This window comes from Pan troglodytes, chromosome X (genome assembly GCF_028858775.2).
Source record: "Pan troglodytes isolate AG18354 chromosome X, NHGRI_mPanTro3-v2.0_pri, whole genome shotgun sequence".
Classification (NCBI taxonomy): domain Eukaryota; kingdom Metazoa; phylum Chordata; class Mammalia; order Primates; family Hominidae; genus Pan; species Pan troglodytes.
In genome coordinates, this window is record NC_072421.2 from 79,504,601 (window position 1) to 79,523,667 (window position 19,067).

The window sequence follows — 19,067 nt, forward strand, 5'->3', positions numbered from 1 at the left end:
TGACTAATAACTAGAGAAATGCAAAACAAATCTGCAATGAGATACCATCTCATACGAGTCAGAATGGCTATTATTAAAAAGTCAAAAATTAACAGATGCAGGTAAGGTTGTAGAGAAAAGAGAATGCTGATGGGGATGTAAATTAGTTTAGCTATTGTGGAAAGCAGTGCAATGATTTCTCAAAGAACTCAAAGCAGAATTAACTTTCTACTGAGAAATTCCATTACTGGGTATATATTCAAAGGAATATAAATTGTTCTACCATAAAGATGCATGCACTTTTATATTCATCTCAGTACTATTCTCAATAGCAAAGACATGGAATCTACTTAAATGTCCATCAGTAGTAGACTGGATAAAGAAAATGTGGTACATATCCACCATGGAATACTATGCAGCCATAAAAAGAATGAGATTATGTCCCGTGTGGCAAAACATGGATGAAGCTGGAGGTCATTATCCTAAGTAAACTAATACAGAAATAGAAAACCAAATACTGCATGTTCTCACTTATCAGTGGGAGCTAAACACTGAGTACACATGGAAACAAGGAAGTGAACAGATACCTGGGTGTACTTGAGGGTGGAGGTCGGGAGGAGAGAGAGGATTGAGAAACTAGCTATTGAGTATGATACTTATTACCTTGCAACTAATATGTATACTAAATCCCCAGGACAAAAGAATTTATCTATATCACAAACCTGCACTTGTATGCCTGAAACTAAAATAAAAGTTTTAAAAAAAAGAGAAAAATTACAAATTAGGGATGATGTTTTCTACTTGGGCAAAGGGATCCTTAGAAGCACAAACCTCAGCACCTTGCAATATACTCTTGTAACAAACTTGCACATATATACCCTGAATCTACAACAAAAAACATCATTTGGCATAAACAAGTAGGATTAATTTCAGGGATGCAGGAATGCTTCAACATATGCAAATCAATAAATGTGATACATTATATCAGTAGAATTAAGAAGAAAATCATGTGATCATTTAAATTCATGCTTAAAAATATTTTATAAAATTCAACACTTCTTTATAATAAAAACTCTCAAAATATTAGGCATAAAATAAACAGACATTAATACAATAAAAGCAATATGACAGACTCACAGTTTGTTATCTTACCAAAGATTTAAAAAACCCTGAAACCCTTTCTCTTAAGATCTGGAACAAGATAAGATTGCTCACTTTTACCATTGTTATTATAGCTATAATGAGAAGTCCTAGAGAATGCAGTTAGATAAAAGAAAGAAGTGCATACACACTGGAATATTAGTCATCAAATTATTCCTGTTTTCAGATGATATAATCTTATGTCTAGATGAACCTAAAGTCTCCACCAAAAAACTTTTAGAACTAACAAGCAAATTCAGTAGAGTTGCAGAGTAAACAATCAACATACAAAAATTACTATTATTTCTGTATGCCATTAGCAAACAATCTGAAAAATAAATCAAGAAAGTAATCCCATTTACAATAGCTACAAATTAAATGAATTACCTAGGAATAAACTTAACTGAAGTAAAAGATCTCTACAATGAAAACTGTAAAACATGGATGACACATATTGGGAAAGACATAAAAATAGATTTTTTTCTGTTCATGTATTGGAAGTATAAATATTGTTAACATGTTGATGCTACTCAAATCTATCTACAGATTCAATGCATTTTTTATCAAAATACTAATAATAGAGTATTTAGGGTTTTCTAGGTATAATTATATTATCAGTGAACAGACAATTTGGCTTCCTCTTTTCCATTTTGGATGCCTTTTATTTTATTTCTGTCACCTAGTTGCCACGACGAGGACTTCCAGTAATATGCTGAATATGAATTGTAAAAGTAGGCATCCTTGTTTTGTTCCACTTCTTAAAGTGGGACAAAATAATATATATACATATAGTATATATATTATATATATAGAGAGTGTATATATTATATATAGAGAGAGAATATATATAGTAACCAAAAAGAATGTATATATCATATGTATCGTATATATAATGTGTATATATTACATACATATTATACTGGTATTATACCAGTACCATTCTGTTTTGGTTACTATATATACACTATATATATAGTGTTTATGTACATATACTCTCTCTATATATAGTGTGTGTGTATATATATATATCGTCTATATATATATAGTGTATATATATATATATACACTATATATATATATGTGTGTGTGTATATATATATATGGGCCAGAATAAAGACTCCAGAAAAAAAGACACATATCTACAGCCAACGAATTAACTAATCTTTGTCAAAATCAACAAGAACATACACTGGGGAAAGAACACTGTTTTTAATAAATAGTGCTTTGAAAATTGGATTACCATATGCAAAAGAATAAAATTGGATCACTGTCTCCTACCATATACAAAAATAATCTAAAAATGAATTAAAGACTTGAATGTATGATCTGAAAGCATAAAAATCCCGGAAGAAAACCTAGGGAACATTCTTGAAGCCATTGGTCTAGGCAAACAATTCATGACTAAGACCTCTAAAACAGAGGCATCAAAAACAAAAATAGACAAATTGGGCTTAAATTAAAAAAAAAAAAACTTCTGGACAGGAAAAAATAACCAACAGAGTGAACAGACAACCTCTGGAGTGGGAGAAAATACACAAAAACAATACATGGTTATTAAAAATTATTCAACATCACTAAGCATCAGAGAAATGCTAGTTAAAACAACAATGAGATATCATTTTACACCAGTCAGGTTACTTAGTATTAAAAAAAAACATAACATGTGGATGAGTATGCAGAAAAAATTGAACTTTTACACACGGCTTCTTGGACATCTGTTTGTCTTCTGAAAAATGTAAATCATATTCTTAGCCCACAGAATGAAAGAAAATTGTATTAGTTAATTATTACACTGCTAATAAAGACATAGCAAGACTGGGTAATTTATAAAAGAAAGAGGTTTAATTGACTCACAATTCAGCAAGGCTGGGGAGGCTTCAGGGAAGTTATAATCATGGCAGAAGGGGAAGCAAACACGTCCTTCTTCATACGGTGGCAGGAAAGAGGAGTGCAGAGTGAAGTGGTGGGAAGCTCCTTATGAAACCATCAGATCTTGTGAGAATATACCCACTATCACAAGAATAGCATAGGGAAAACTGCCCCCATTATTCAAGTACCTTCCACCAGGTCTTTTCCATGACGTGGGGATTATGAAACTACAATTCAAGGTGAGATTTGGATGGGGACACAACCAAACCATATCATTCCTCCCTGGCCACTCCCAAATCTCATTTCCTCACATTTGAAAACACAACAATGCCTTTCCAACAGTCTCCCAAAGTCTTAACTCATTCCAGCATCAACCCAAAATTTCAAGTCCAAGGTCTCATCTGAAACAAGGCAAGTTTCTTCTGCCTATGAACCTGCAAAATCAAAACAAGTTAGTTACTTCCTGGATACAATGGGGGTACAGGCATTGGGTAAATACATTAGCTTTAAATGGGAGAAATTTGCCAAAACAAAGGGATCACAGACCCCATGCAATTCTGAAACCTAACGAGGCAGTCATTAAACCTTAAAATTCCAAAATGATCTCCTTTGACCCCATGTCTCATATCCAGGTCACACTGATGCAAGAGGTAGGCTCCTACAGCCTTGGGCAGCTCCATCCCTGTGGCTTTGCAGGAAAAAACCTCCTCCTGGCAGCTTTCACAGGTTGTCATTGAGTGTCTTTGGCTTTTCTAGATGAACAGTGCAAGCTGTCAGTGGATCTACCATTCTGGGTTCTGGAGGATGGTGGCCCTCTTCTCACAGCTCCACTAGGTAGTGCTCAAGTGGGGACTCTACGTAGGGCCTCTGACCCCACATTTCACTTCTGCACTTCCCTAGCAGAGGTTCCCCATGAAGGCTTCATCCCTGCAACAATCTTCTGCATGGAAATCCAGGCCTTTTTATACATTCTCTGAAATCTAGTTGGAGTTTCCCAAACCTCAATTGTGGACTTCTGTGCACTTGCAAGCTCAACACTACATGGAAGTTGCCAGTGCTTGGGTCTTGAATCCTCTGAAGCAATGGCCTGAACTCTATGTTGGCTTCTTTTAGCTACAGCTTTAGTAGCTGGGACGCAAGGCCCCAAGTCCCAAGCCTGCACACAGCAGAGAAGCCCTGGACCCAGCCCAGAAACCCATTTTTTTCTCCTAGGCCTCTGGGCCTGTTATGGGAGGGGCTGCTGTTAAAGTCTCTGACTGCCCCCAATTTTCCCCATTGTCTTGGTGTTTAACATTTGGCCCCTTGTTACTTATGCAAATTTCTGCAGCAGGCTTTATTTTCTCCCCAGAAGATGGGTTTTTCTTTTCTGTTGCATTGTCAGGCTGCAAATTTTTCAAACTTTTATGCTCTGCTTCCTCTTGGAAGCTTTGCTGCTTAGAACTTTCTTTTGTCAGATAGATAGTCTCAATCATCTCTCCCAAGTTCAAAGTTCCATGGATCTCTAGGCAGGGGCAAAATGCCACCAGTCTCTTTGCATTGAAAGAGTGACCTTTACTCCAGTTCTCAACAAGTTCCTAATCTCCATCTGAGACCACCTCAGCCTGGACTTTATTTTCTGTATCACTATCAACATTTCAGTCAAAGCTGTTTAACAAGTCTTTAGCAAGCTCCAGACTTTTCCACATCTTCCTATCTTCTAGGCCTCCAAGTCTCCAAGAAATTCCAAACTTTCCCACATTTTTCCATCTTCTTCTGAGCCTTCCAAACTGTTCCAACCTGTGCCTGTTACCCAGTTTCAAAGTTGCTTCCGCATTTTTGGGTATCTTTACAGCAACGCCCCACTACCCAGTACCATTTTACTGTATTAGTCCATTCTCATGGTGCTAATAAAGACATACATGACATTGGCTAATTTATAAAGAGGTTTAATTGACTCAAAGTTCTGCAGGGCTGGAGAGGCCTCAGGAAACTTATAATCATGGTGGAAGGGAAAGCAAACATTTCCTTCTTCACATGATGCAGGAATGAGAAGTACAGAGCAAAGGGGGTAAGCCCCTTATAAAACCATCAGATCTCATAAAAACTAACTCACTATCATGAGAATGGCCATACAAGGTCTTTGGGGTGTCACTTTTCTGGCAAGAAACCTGTGGCCAGTTGCACCTTTGCCTGAGTCTTGCTCCAGCCCACTGGGCTTGTTCCACCCACTTGGCCTGACAGGCTGTGCTCAGTTCACACTACCGACCTGCATCTGACACCACCAAGGGAGACTGTGAGTCAGGCATGGAGTGGTGAGGGGTGTGTGAGTAAGTGTGGTGTCGGGGCAGTACAGTCAGACACACCGGCTGCTGCCATGGAGTGGGCAGACCCAGGTGCTGGCATGGGTGCCAGCTCTTTGCGAGGCTGCAGCTGGACCAGGTGCATGACAAGCAGAATCCCTGGCTGGCACCAGGGAAGGCAGTGGTGCCTAAAAGCTTGGAGACACCAGTAACTGCAGGGCCCCAAAGAGAAAGTCACAGCCCTGGCTTGGGGAGCTCCCAGGTTTGGGTTTCTCATAGGGCCACAGGTCTTCTCTCCTTCTCTTCACCTGCAATGTGGCAAGCAAGAGACATGTTTTAGCCCTGTTTGTGTTACAGCTCTTTTAGCCTCACCATTTAGTGGGTCCTGAGTTCTTGTCCTGTGACCAGGAAGAATGAGTGATATGGTTGGCTATGTCCCTACCCAAATCTCACCTTGAATTATAACTCCCATAATTTTCACATGTTGTGGGAGGGACCTGGTGAGAGATAATTAAATCAATGGGATGGTTTTCTCCAATCTGTTCTCATGATAGTGAAAAAGTCTCACAAGATCTGATGGTTTTATAAGGGGAAACCCTTTTCACTCGGCTCTCATTATCTCTTGCCTGTCACCATGTAAGATGTGCCTTTCACCTTTCACCATGCTTGTGAGCCCTCCCCGGCCACATGAAACAGTAAGTCCATTATACCTCTTTTTCTTTACCAATCACCCAGTCTCATATATGTCTTTATCAGCAGTGTGAAAGCAAACTAATACAATGAGGTATGTGGAAAAGTAGAGGGTAAGCAAGACAAAGAGGAGCTTTATTGAACAATAGAACAACTCAGAGAAGACCCAAAGTGGGCAGCTCCTCTCTGTAGCCAGGGTATCCCAACAAGTTTTCAGCTCCTAGCAGAGAGAGTAGCTCATCATTGCAGGCAGGTCATTCCAACAAGTGTTCAGTTCTCAGCAGAGAGGAAACTCCTCTCTGCTGCTGATCATCCTAAAAAGTGTTCAGCTATCAGTAAAAAGGGTAGCTTCTCTCTACAGCTAGTTGTTCCATCATCTGCAGCTCTTTGCAGAGAGTAGGCCCTGGAGTGGGTGGCTCCTCTCTGCAGGCAGGTTGTCCCATTGTCTCTACATCTCTCAGCAAAGAGGGTAGCTCCTCTCTGCAGCTGGTCATCCCATCATCTCTCCAACCTCTGCTCTAATCTGGCTGGGCCCAGGGCTTTTATGAACCACAGAGGGGAGAAAGTGTACGCCAACTGGCCCATGAGCAGCCATGGGCAGGCCCAGAAAAGGCACCACAAGCCCCCAGTCTGCTTCATGGGACTGGCAGCCAGGCCTCCAGCCTTCAGGCTTTCCCTGGCCTGAAGGTGGGGCCTCACTGGGGACAAGTACCCTTCCACCCAGGATCACATCTGCTTCCTGCTGCCATCCATGGTGCCCAGGCTGCCTATACCAGGGGGCACCTGCAGGCCAGTGCTGAGCTGTTCTCAGCCCCCCACTTGGCCTATTTCCCATTCTTGTTGGCACCCAACATCCAGACTGGGCTGAGGCAGCAGGAGGCTGGTGTGTCAGCACTGTCCCAAATGTGTGAACCCCTGGCAGGGCTGTGACAGCACCCAGGCTCAGCTCCACATTGCTCTGAGATAGGAGTGGGCACTGACAGTGGGGAGAAGCCAGGTAGCTGGTGCAGGAACTTCTGAGCCTGCAAGGGTGGCAGGGGACTTTCTGGGCCCCCGAGAGTGCAGAAAGTCCCGGGTGCATAGCCCCAACTTGGGTGGCTGAACCTGCACCCAAGGATAATAAGGCTTCTGCCTGTTTCTTGCTCCCAAGAGCACAGAGAGGCCCAGGTCTACAGCCCCCACTTGGGCAGTTGGAGCCACACCCAGGACCCAGCCTCAGAGGGGCTGGGGCTTGCTCCTGGCTCCCACTTGCACTGTTGAGTGTGTGTCTCTGGCCACAGCCCCTCACAGCCTGAGACAGGGACTCCAGGTCGTTGCTGGGTCCAAGCCAGCGTCCAGGGCAGAGGCAACATTACCATGAGCTACCCTCATGGTCCCAGGGCTAAGTAGTGGCCCAGGGCTCCCTCTCACCTGGCTTGCTGCCCTGCCTAAGGGGCACTACAGGAACAGATCATGGGCCCCGGGCCTGACCACTGGGAGTGTCAGGCCCAGCAATCACCCCAATCTGTGGCAGACCCCAGGGGCATGGCCCGAGGAGGCCCTGCACAGAGCCTCCTTCTAAGGCGCAGGAACCCAGCACCCTTGACGAAGTGGACACAGTGACCGAGCCACTGGCCAGGTCTCCAAAGTGGGCACCACTCTCACTTTCAGCCCTGGAGTCCCAAAGCATAGCCCCAGTTTTGCACCCCAGGCCCAGCCCCCATGCTCTGTGTACAAGCATGGCAATACCCTGGCCCAGCTCCACCTTGGGGCACCTCTGTACTTAACAACTCAGCTTCCCTGCTGGTAGGTGACTTGGCTTGGCCCCAACACAATGTCCCCCATGACATAGGGGTCTTGGGACTGTCTGCCTCCTCTCCACACTCTCCCCACAGCAGTGGCAGGCGAGAGCAGTGATGTGGGCCCAGGGTTCAGAGTGACAAAGGCTACAGGCCTGGGGATGGGTCTCATCCACCTGTGCAAGGGTGGGGGCAGCACAGTCAGCTGCATCAGGAACATGGGATACAGGGGATATGGGGCACAGTGGTCTCCTCACTGCCACTGCTGCTTTTGAAGTTGGTCCTGCCACCACCACTCATGCCTCCCCACTGCAGCTGGTGCAGGGCAGTGGCCACTTCAGATGGCCCACCATTGCCATCAATCCCCACTCAGAAGAGGTACATGTAACTGCCATTGGGATAGGAACAATAGCCACTCTTAAATGCTTTATGCTGACAGGGGCATTGTATTTGGGAAAATGGCTGTGGGATCTCTCTCAGAGGCCTAGCTAAGAATCCCTGGTAAAAAGGAAGCCATTGTCTGAGGCTTTTATTGCATGACCACTTGGATTTTCATGGCCCATCCATCTTGTCTCTTCTGAGCTGCAGTCAGATGTTACTGGTTGGTTCACAGGAATATACTTTACTCTCTTGTCAAAAGCTGCAAATAGCTCAAAAGAAAAGCTTCTTTGATGCTGAGAAACAAACAAAATGTTAGCAATTTTCTAAGCAAAAAATTTAAGAAAAGATTTCTTCTGTCTTCCATTAGTTTAGTCCTCCCAGGAAATTCCTGTTCACAATCTCCAAAGTTATCAGAAACCTACACTCCAGAAATATAATCCATCTTTTGAAGAGGATAAAAACAATGCAATTGTCTGTTAATATCAAAATGTACGAGGGTAGTAACAGTCAAACATGACTGACAAATAAATGTGGTCACCTCTATGGTCTACTATAACCTAACACAATAACCCTAATTATAATTGATAACACATACTCAGACATCAGAATTTTAGATTTACCATTTTGGACCACATATCTACATTTTGAAGACATTTCTATTTTCCCAATAATCTTTATAACTGTTTCTATTTCTCAAAGATTAAAGTCATGTGAACTAAATGGCATTACAGCTTCTATTTTTCTTTAAAAATATTTTATCTAAGCACTTATTTTTCCTTAAGCCAATGAATTAAAGACCTCTTTCATATAAGCATCACAAATATAACACATATCTATCTACACAGATAGACAGAAGGAGATCTAGTAGTTGTTAAGATTTTTCATGTGCCAAACTCTTAATTGGATTACTGTGCTGGGGGTATAGCTCTTTTTCCAAGGAATCGCAGGCCACTAGAAGTCATCCTGGAGTCCCTCAGGTGTGCATTAAGAGTGGCAAGACAAAAATGGAGACAAATAATTCGGTTGACTAAGAAGAAACACCTTTTTCCAGAAAAACAAGATTCACGAAAAGAAAAGACATAAAGGCCTTTTAAATATACCTATACTTGGATATCCATCTTTAATTAACCTGACTTTTAACCATAGCACTCTCTTCTTAAGAAGTTCTTTTAAATCTATTATTACCCAACCTTAGCCATGCCAAATGGCAAATATTTCTGGCTTCTGCACTCATTATGGAGGGGCAGAGAATGTAGTGCCTTTTACCATTCATGTAACCAGTTGCACAGAGAGAAAGAAGTCAAAAGTCTGACTGGTAAGAACTTTTACCATTTTGTCAGCATGATAGCCTTCTGGGTTCTGTTCCCCTGAGCTATGGAGCCCTGTTGACCCTGGAGTCCTGTGAAGGGGAAAAAGACAAAGAGAACTTGTCCCTCCTCAAGTAATTGCCAAGCAATTATGGTTTGGGAAAATAAAACTCTTCCCAATTTGGAGGATATATCTGAGGGGAGTGTCCTGTGCTATGGAGATGCAAGTACACATCTATGAAGAGAGGACAAAGGAGGAAAAAAGAAAAGTATTTTTTATTTCTTTCTCCAACGTCTGAGCATCAAGTGGGTTCCAGTGATTTTGGATGCACTGGAGAGGAGTGCAGGCTGAAAATGATTGGTTACCCATCTGAAGAGGGGAAAAAGGCATCCCATTGTTCTCTCTCTTCCTAGCAAATACCCATGGTACCTGATGGAGAGAAAAAAAGACATCCCTTTTTCTCCTGACCTTATATCCCTGAGTCCTGGCAACCTGTGCAGGTGCTGACCATGGGTGCAAGTGCAACCTTCACCCATGAAGTGGGGAGACTTAGCCTCAGGAATATTCTCACTTACCTGTGCAGTGCCTAAGCCTCCTGCTGTCAGTAACCTTTGAGTTACCTATACCTTAACTATGTCATGGATGTGAGCATGACCTCCATCAACAAAGTGGGAGGGCTTAATTGGCAGGAATTGGTCATGCTCACCTGTGCTGTACTCTTTGACTCCTGCTGTGGTCTGTCTCAGGTCTAGTGTTCCATTCCAGGTCTTCAAACCAAACCTTGGGACAAAAAGGTGCCTCAGGAGTGTGTTTGGACCCATTAAATTAGTCCTAGGTGGCCCTCACCAAATTGAATCTAGGAATTGGTAGGGGCACCTTCTCTATTGCTACACTATCATAAACTGGTGGAGCTGTGGGACCATATTTTCCTCAAACAAGGGAGGGAAAGGGAGTCCCGGGAATTGGGAACCTGGCCTATTAAGGTGCTTCCCAAAAGAAAAAAAAAGCTAAACCCCTCACATAGAAAAGCTCTCTATATTCACAGGACTCTGTTGACTTCTAACATGGTGGAGGAAGGAGATCTGAGACACCACTCATGGTCCTGTGAAGAGAGAAGAAGGGCCTAGATTGGAGAGGAGAACTGAAAGGCCTGCTCCAGATTCCAGGAGGAGGTCCACCCTCTTTTTCTCAACCCACAGAATCACTGGGGTTCCTGGATGGCAATGGTGATCTGAACCACCAGAGCCAGGCAGAGGTGCCATGGGACCTGCCAATCCTGCTGGACCATTTGGGAAACTGGCCCTGGACCCATTGACCCATGTCTCTGGGGACAGTTCGCCCTTCCATGGTCCTCATCGAAAACTGGACAGGGCACAGGTGGCCTCCTGCCATTGTTCAGACAGTCCCTCCTGAAGTGCCCTGGCTCACCACATTTGTGGCAGTCAACAGGTGCATCTCAGGGACTCTGGGGCCAGGACCCCATAAGGCAGTTATTAGAGCGTCTGCCTTTTTCTTATATCTCCCCTCCCTTTTCTGGACTTCCTCCCAGCTTCCACTGCAAAACACTAAGGTGGCCACTCCCAAGAGGCCCTCTAAAGTACCATCTGGTCCCACAGCTTGTTTCTGCAGCTTCCTCCTGACATCAGAGGCTGCCTGTGCAATAAACGTATCCCCTAGGACCAGCTGTCCTTTGACCAAGTCAGGAGACAGAGAGGTGTGCTTTGCCAAGGCTCCTCCCAGCACCACCCCACCTCACCCCAGAAAGGCAGTGAGACTTTTATCCAATTTCTAGTCTATCGTGGATAGCCTAGTAATCAAGAGGCCTAGTTTCAGTGCCTTGCAAGCCCTATAGTATGCACACCTGAAAGTGTTTCTTCCTTCTTTCTCCTATTTCATCATTGGGGTCCTATTTAAGGTCCTCAAATGGCACTGCTACTTTTCCAATCAAGTAAGTCTCATCCCCTTCCCTGGCCCTATATGAGAAACAAAGCTCATCCCCAAAATTATCTGCCATTTGCAGGATGGCCTGCCTTTTAGCTGTGGTCAGGGTCTGATTCAAAGGTAACATGACATCCTTATAGGAGAGCTTAAATACTTGGGTTAAATTCTGGAAAGCCTTTATATACCTGTCAGGGCTGTATGAAAACTTGCCAAAACCTCTCTTAATTTACAGTAAGCCCTGTAGAGAAAAGGGGACCTTAATGGGGCCATAGCCACCTAGCATCTCTTATAGCGGCAGAAGCGAGACTTGCCTAAAATGAGGATTTCTAGGCTGGGGCAAGCTTGAGAGAAAACCTGGGTAAGGAGGAGCTGAGGGGCTTGATTCCCCCACTGGAGGTACCTCTGGGGTTTGCTTCCCTATTTCCTTGAAATTGCCCCTTGCAGCCTCTCCTGAGATGGCCAATAGAAGGACTGAATCAATCCTACAATGTTGCCAAAGGTCCAGATTACCCTACAAGGTATAGAAGATCTGCACATATGGAACATTGGACCATTTGCCCTCACATTTACAGAAAAGCATCCTTCCTGAGGTCATGGTTCTTTTCTGTACCTCAAGGTATATGGTATTAAGTTGGCAACCAAGAAAATTACAATAACATTTTCACCACAAATTTACATAAGATGCCAAGGCACACTTTGCTTCATCTGTGCTACTCTTAACCTTCCATTTTATACTTTTGATGACTAAGCCAAATGCTCATTCTACCCAGTAATATCTCTGGTTTGCAAAAAGATCCTTAACAGTTAACATTGTATATAAAGAAGAGAAAGAAACCATGGCAGTGTGAAAGAAAGAAAAAATAGTAGGAAATACTGGATGTCCTAGTGCTGACACCCTAACAGGTGGTTGAGGACTAGAGTTAGTCCAGGGTTCTTTGGATAACACTGATGGCTACTCTCAGATACCCTCAGTTGCCCCAGCACCTCCTTCCAGTGTCACATGATGGCTAGACCTCCATGAAGGGAAACTGAGTTGGAACAAAGCCAACATTCCCAAAACTCAAGGGTAATGGGGAATTGACAGTGTCCTCATTCCCAACACTCAAGGGTGATGGGGGATTGACACTGTCCTCCCCAGCAAGCCTGTCCTTCATGTCTTAAGTCTGGCAGCTGTGCTAGTCACTTCTACCTGTCTGACAGAGGCCTGGTATTTGTCTTGCATTTTGGCTATTGTGGAGTTTAGGGACTCTGAAAAAAGGACAGAAAGAGTTGATCTGCTTTTACTTACCCTTCCATAGATCCCTAATGAGCCCCCAAGTTGTTACAGGATCTTCAAGGTGTCACTTTTCTGGCCAGAAATCTGTGGCCAGTAGTATCTTTGCCTGAGTTTTGCTCAGGCTTGCTGGGTTCATTCCACCCATTTGGCCTGGCAGGCTGTGCTCAGCTCATGCTATTAGCCTGGATCCCATGCCTCCAAGAGAGACTGTGAGTCAGGCATGGAACAATGAGAGGTATGTAAGCAAGTGTAGGGTCTGGCCACTGCACAGTAAGACACTCCGGCTGATATCACAAGATAGTCAAATCCAGGTGCTGGCATTCATTCCAGCTATCTGTGGGCCTGTGGCTGGACCAGGTGCACCACAAGCAGGTTCCCCAGCTGGCACCAGGGAATGCAGTGGTGCCCAGAAGCTTGGAGGAACGAGGAATTGCAGGGGCCTAAAGACGGAGTCACAGCCCTGGCTCAGGGAGTTCCAAGGTCTGCACTCCCTGAAGAACCACAGCTCTTCTCTCCTTGTCTTCACCTGCAATGTGGTGAGCAAGGGGCATGTTTCAGCCCTGTTTGTGTTATGGCTCTTTTAGCCTTGCTATTTGGCAGGTCCTGAGTTCTTGTCCTGTGACCAGGAAGAATGAGGTATGCAGAGAAGTGGAGGGTGAGCAAGATGAAAAGGAGCTTTATTGCGCAATAGAACAGCTCAGAGAAGACCTGCAGTGGGCAGATCGTCTCCATAGCTAGGGTGTCCAGTGAGTGTTCAGATCCTAGCAAAGAAGGTAGCTCCTCTCTGCAGGCAGGTAATCCCAACAAGTGTTCAGTTCTTGGCAGAGAGGATAGCTCCTTTCTGCAGCTGATCATTGTCTGCAACTCTCAACAGAGAGGATGACCTAGAATGGGTGGCTCCTCTCTGAAGGCAGGTCATCTCATCGTCTCTGCATCTCTCAGCATAGAGGGTATTTCCTCTCTGCAGCTGGTCATCTGGTCATCTCCCCTTTCTCTGCTCTGTTCTGGCTGAGCCCAGGGCTTTTATGGGCCTGAGAGAGGATGACGTGTGTGTCAATTGGTTTATGGGAAGCCATAGGCAGGCTTTGAAAAAGTACCACAAGCCCTTACTCCAGGCCACAGGACTAGAAGCCCAGCCCTCAGCTTTCAGGCCCTCCCTGGTCTGTAGGTGGGGCCTCACCAGGGGCCCACTCCCTTCTGTCCAGAAGCTCATCTGCCTCCTGACACTGTGCATGGTGCCGAGGCTGCTTATGCCAAGGGGCACCTGCAGGCCATCACTGAGCTGTCCTTGGCCCCCTGTCCAGCCTCCCTCTCACTCTTGTTTGTTCCCAATGTCCAGAGGGGGCCGAAGTGGCAGGGGGCTGGTGTGTCAGCCCTGCCCCAAGCATGTGAACCCCTGGCTGGGCTGTGACAGTGCTCAGGCTAAGCGCTACATTGCTCCAAGTTTGGAGCAGGCATCAACAGCAGAGAGAAGCCAGGTAGCGGGACCAGACACTTCTGAGACTGCAAAGGCAGTGGGGTGCCTTCTGGGCCCCCAAGAGCACAGGGAGGCCCAGGTCCACATCCCTGACTTGGGTGGCCACAGCTGTACCCAGGATGGTGGGGCTGGTGTCTGCTTCCAGCTTCCACCAGCTCCCTGGAGCATGCAGCCACAGCTGTGCCCCCTCATAGCCTGGGGCAGGAGCTCCAGGTCCTTGCTGGGCTAGGGCCACTGTCTGGGGCTGGGCAATGTTGCCGCAAGCTCCCTATCACCCTGGTGCTCAGGGACAGCCAGAACTTCTGCCTTGCCTGTCTCATGGCCCTGCAGGGTGGGCACCTCTGTGAAAAGATCATGGAACCCAGGTCCAGCTATCAGGAGTTTCATGCTTGGTGTTCACCCCAATGTGGGGTGGACCCTGGGGATGTGGCCCTGGCTGGGCTTGCACAGAGCCTCCTCCTGAGGCAAAGAAACCCAGCACTCTTTGTGGGGTGGATGTGGTGACCATGCAACTGGCCAGGTCCCCAAATGGGTGCCACTCCCGCTTCCCAATGCAGGCCGCTGAAAAATAACCCTAGCTCTGCATCCCAAGCCTGACCCCTGCACTCTGTGTTAAAGCACGGCAATGCCGCAGGACCAGCTCCACCTTAGGTCCCTTCTCTGCCCATCTGCACTGACTGTTCCTGCATCACCAGACAACTCAGTCTGGCCCTATTGCAACAACCCTGGGACAGCAGACTCCAGAGATTGTCCACCTCCTTTCCAAGCCTGTCCCGCAGCGGCAGTAGGCAGGAGCAGAGACATGGGTCCCGAGGTCCAGAGCGACAGAGGCTCCGGGCCTGAGGGTGGGTCCTGCTCAGCTGCACAAGGGTCAGGGTGGCACACTTGGCAGCCTTGGGGTTGCCGGGCCTGGGGATGTGGGGCACAAAGATCACCCTGCTGCAACTGCTGCCACCACTGCTCATGCCTCCCCACTGCAGCCGGCATGGTGGCAGTGGCCACTCCAGACTACCTGCTGCTGCCCTCAGTATCATGGGGGAAACTGCCACCATCATTCAGTTACCTCCCACCGGGTCCCTCCCATGACATGTGGGGAATATTGGAACTACAAGATGAGATTGGGGTGGGGACACAGCCAAACCATATATAAGTAGCTCAAACAATTTGATAGGAAAAATCTAATAATCCAATTTTTAAATGGGCAAAAGGTCTGAATAGATATTTCTTAAAAGAAGACATAAAAATGGCAACCAGACATATGAAAAAAATGCTCAACATAATTAATCATTAGAGAAATGCAAATCAAAACTATAATGAGATATCTTACTGCAGTTACAATGGCTTTCATCCAAAAGACAGTTATTAATGAATTCTGGCAAGAAAGGGGAACCCTTGTATACTGTTAGCGTGAGTGTAAATTAGTACAACCACTATAAAGAATACGATGGAGCTTCCTCAAAAAACTGAAAGTAGAACTACCATTTGATCCAGCAGTCCTACTGCTGGCTATCTACCAAAAAGAAATGAAATCAGTACATCAAAGAGATATCTGCACTCTCATGTTTATTGCAGCACTATTCACAGTAGCCAAGATATAAAATCAACCTAAGTGTCTATCAATGGATTAATGAATAAATAAAATGTGGTACATATACACAATGGAAGATTTTTCAGCTATAAGAAATGAAATCTTACTTTTTGCACCAATGTGGATGAAAGTGGAGGACATTATGCTATGTAAAATGAGCCAGTAACAGAAAGATAAATTTTAAATGTATGTTCTCACTAATATGTGGGAACTGAAAATTAAAACAATTGAATTCATAAATATAAAGAGTAGAATGGTGGTTACCAGAGACTGGCAAGGTTAGTGGGTAGAGGGCAAAATGTGGGGATGGTTAATGGGTGCAAAAATATAGTTAGAATAAATAAGAAATAATAGTTGGTAGAAAAACAGAGTGAATATAGTCAACATTAATTTATTTTATATTTAAAAATAACTAAAAATGTTAAATTGGAATGTTTCTAACACAAATACATGATAAATGTTTGAGGAGATGGATACTCCAATTACCCTGATGTGATTATTACACATTGTATATTGTGTCAGAACATCTCATATATCTCATAAATATATACACCTATTATGTAACCTTAATAATTAAGAATAAAAATAATATTAAATAAATCAGCTGTCTTGAATTTTCTGTCTGAAAGTTCACATATCTCTGTCACACTGGGATTTGTCTCTGGTGCCATATTCAGTTTGTTATGTGAGGTCATGTTATTGTGGATGTTCTTGATGTTTGTATATGTTCCTTGATGTCTGGACATTGAAGAGTTACACATTTATTCTAACCTTCACAGTCTGAGCTTCTTTGTACACTCATCCTGCTTGAGAAGGCTTTTCATGTATTCAAAGAGAATTGAGTGTTGTGATCTAAGTCTTTGTTCACTGCAGTTGTATCACCACTGGGATGCATACTAAGCCTAGTAACGCTGAATCTCTTGCAGACTCATACCATCTGGGCACACTTGGGTAAGGTTTGGAAGTGTTCCCTGGATTACCAGGCAGAGTCTCTTGTTTTATTTCCTGACTTTCCTCCAAACTGAAGTAGTCTCTCTTACTGCTGGCCAGCCTGGAGTTGGGGGAGACGTGATGCAAGCACTCCCTTGGCCACCACAACTGGGACTGCACTGGATTACACCTGATCCAGTACAGTGCTGGGTTTTACCAAAGGCCCTAGAAAACTACTGCTTGGCTACCTCTGATGTTTATTCCAAGCCTAAGTGCTCTTTAATTAGCAGGTGCTAAATCCTTTCAAGACTAGGTGTCTTTTCTTCAGGGAAGTGGGTTCCCTTCTGATCCTAGGAGAGTCTTGGAATGCCACCCCAGAGCTATGGCCTGGAATTGCGGGCCTCAGGAATCTGCTTGTTGCTTTATTTTACTGTGCTTGAAATGATATTCAGGTTTTAAGGCAAAGTTTTATTTGCTCTGCCCTCTTCTTTCCCTAGAAGGGAGGAGTCTTTCACCAAGCTGAACTGCCTGCAGTTGCAGCAGGGATGATGTGATTATTCCCTTGGCCACCACAGCAGGTGTCTCATGGGGTCATGGGCACTCCAAGTCCAATGGCTCCGAGTCCAGTGCTGCACCCAGATTTGAGCAAGAATTGCAGTCCTTGTGACCTGGCTGCTTTTCAAATTTATTCGGGACCCTTGAGCACTACCGTTATTGAGCGGTGGAGCTAGCTGAAACTCTGGTTCCTACCACTGGGATGGAGTATTTCCCTCTGGCTGGGGATTGTCTAAGTCCTCTCTTAATGGGGGCTGGTAGAATTCTGCCCTGTGTTATATACCACCATGACAGGGCAGCACAAAGTTCCAATGAATAGTTCCACAGTCACTTCACTCTCTATTCCCCAAGCACAAAGATACTCTCCATGCACTCCTGGGAGATAAGGGAGGGGTGATGTAGGCAATGCAGAAGTGTCTTTCCTATTGTCTTCAGAGCCTTGTTTCTTTGATATGATGTTTGCTCACCTGATTTTTGGTTCTTATTTGGTGTTTTGTTGCATAGAGCATTGTTCAATTTTGTTTTCCTATAGTGGGGGATGATTGCTGGAGGGTTCTCTTCAACTACCTTATTCTGCCATCCACTTGATTTCTAAAAATTTACTTGTGTGTCTCTCCAATCAAGTTTAAGCTATATTAGGACTAAATCTGTGCCTTTTTATTTAACAATAAAGCCACAATACTTAGAATAGTGTCATAAACATAATAAAAATCTAAATATTACAGTTGCAATATGTTTTAGTTACCATAGCATCTCAATAAAAGGAATAAGCATTTTTTGTTAGAGGAACTCAAAGAAAGTTTTATAAAGTAAATGACATATAAACTGGATATTTTAAGGAAGGGTAGGAGTTGTTAGACAAAGGTGGGAGTTAAGGAAAAGTGAAAGGTGATCGCAAATGTAGGCAGCATGACAGAATAATTACAGACATAGGTTTGGGAGTGAGACAAATGTGGGTTTGAAGCCTTGCTTTACCACTTAGCAAATGTAAAATTTTGGACAAGTGATTTTACCCCTCTGACTTTGTTTTCTTATTCTGTAAAATAGAGTTATAAATATCCCCATCTAATATGAGTGTTTTGAAGAGGTAAGTAGTGTATACAACAGTGATCACCACAGTTTTTGACATATAGGTTAAATAAATGGTGCCAAAATTTGGAGCTAGATAAACTTCAGCTTAATAGTGAACATCTTTTTTAAAATAGTTGCTAAATTAAATCCACATTTATAATGATGCAGTGCACTCCAAAATTAAACTCCAAGTAGCCTCATGCCTGAGGCCACTTTTTTCTTGGTGAGTTTCTTGAATAGTCTGAAAACAAAATGGATTATAAGCAATCTAGTTTCTAAACATTTTACTCATCAGATGAATTCATTTTCTGACTTGCAAATAAATACAGTTGTTAAAGTACTTACCACTGGCCAGTTTATTTTATACAGTTTCATTGTGTTTTTAAACAGATACGCCTCATTTGTCTGCATTATAGAAGTTTCCCAGGCTAGCAAAGTACTGCAGCAGTAGAACAGAGATGGATGTGAGTAGGATCTAAGACAACCCTATTAATTATCAAGTAGCCCCAGAGTGATTGGTTGTTGAAAAAGCTGAATTCTTCTGCATTTCTGATAAACAGTTAGAAATTTACTCTAAAGGAAAGCTTTGGTGGACCTTCAGTGACACTTGTGTTCATGGTAAGGGAACACTGAAGTAAAAAGTTATATGAACCATGTGATCACAGGCCAAATTAAACCTAAGATATGTTGGAAATTTACAAAATAGAAGTGACGTGGCTGAAAGGCACCTCAGCAAATGTGTACCAATGACTGAATGAATGCATGCCTTTTATATCATGATGATACATAGTTACCCTGGAACTTA